The sequence below is a fragment of the Otolemur garnettii genome, unplaced genomic scaffold, assembly GCF_000181295.1.
Source record: "Otolemur garnettii isolate 467f Iridium unplaced genomic scaffold, OtoGar3 scaffold00067, whole genome shotgun sequence".
NCBI classification, from domain to species: domain Eukaryota; kingdom Metazoa; phylum Chordata; class Mammalia; order Primates; family Galagidae; genus Otolemur; species Otolemur garnettii.
In genome coordinates this window covers 8,473,102-8,474,678 of record NW_003852462.1, presented here as the reverse complement: position 1 = coordinate 8,474,678, position 1,577 = coordinate 8,473,102, and positions in this window count along the sequence as shown.

The following is a 1,577-nucleotide window of genomic DNA, read 5'->3' as shown; positions in this document are numbered from 1 at the left end:
TGGAAACTTATTAATGCCCTGAAAATCCGCCCGCGCTGCATGAATCCTGGCCCCATCTCATCCTCACAGCCACCCTGAACTGACTCCTGTTGTTGTGGCCACCAGCTCTGCCCGGGTGTAAGTATCCCAATAGTACCTGGTGTCAGCCACTCCCCCTCATATTCAGGAAGCTGCTTTCACTAAAGGCATACGTAGCCTTGCCCAGGAAGCATTGCCAGGGGCCACCCTTCACCTGTGGGAAATGAGCCACAGGTGAGGCCACATGCTGTCTTCTGTTCCTGGGTGGATGATTCTGAGGCACATTCTATCCTTACCTCAGAAGGTGCTACAGTTTGGATGTGGTTTGTTCCTGCTCAAACTCATGTTGAAATGTAATCCCTAGGCCAGGCGCAGTGGCTCATGCCTGTAATCCTAACACTCTGCAAGGCTGAGGCAGGTGGACTGCCTGAGCTCACAGGTTCGAGACCAGCCTGAACAAGAGCAAGACACCCTCCCCTACTAAAAATAGAAAAACTGAGGAAGGAGGACCACTTGAGCCCAAGAGTTTGAGATTGCTGTGAGCTATGATGTCACAGCACTCTACTGAGGGTAACAACGTAAAACTCTGTCTCAAAAAAAAAAAAAAAGGTCACAGTTATCACAAGCTTGATGGTCTCCTAGTCTCAAGCCTGGTGGAATCCAAGTCCCAACCCAAAATGCTGATGCTCACCCCTGAGTTGCCAGGGTAAAAGGGATATAATTAGGTTAGGCCTGCCTGTATAGCAAATTACAGGTCTCCAGTATACTCTGCAAGGTTAAGTTTCATTCCCATTTTATAGATGAGGAAAGTGAGGCTCTCAGATGAGAAGTTACTAGGCCAAAGCCATGTGATTTGTGGAGTCTATGATGCATTCCTAGGTGTGTCCAGCTCCAAAACTAGATGATTCTTTTCTTTTTCTGAGACACAATCTCTTTTTCTTTCTTTCTTTCTTTTTTTTTTTTTCGACCATGCCTGGCCCCCAAACTAGATGATTCTATGACCCAAGTGGTGATGGACGCATTTTAGAAATAACCACTTGCCTATTTGTCCAGAAGCAGCATCAGTTTCTGCTGGGCGGGATATTCCTCTTCATCCAGGGATCTATCTGGGCAGGGCAGATTTTTGTTGAAGAGACCCACCTGAAACAGAAGGAGTACGTGACATAATGTATACTGATGTAACTCAGTAAGTACTCATCGAACACCTACACTGAGCTAGTTTCTGGCCACTCAGGTGGAAAAAACAGCCGCCACCTTCACGGAACTTCAGCTGGTGGGCGGTGCCAAGCACATAGCAGATGTGCATCCGAGGTAACCTCCCTTCTTTGAAGAGACAGGTGGGACATTTGACGGACTGTACTTAGGTCCAAGATCATTAACCAGATGTGGGGATCGCAGCCCCAGTATGTGAGCCGATCTCCTATAGTTACCTTGTTGACTGGAGCACAAAGCGGAAAAACAGGCACTGCCCCTGCCTTCATGTTTAAAGGAGAGACAGACAGCTAGGAAGCTGGACAATTAGACTGTGTGTGGCGCTGGGACATCTCACCTCCCCCGGA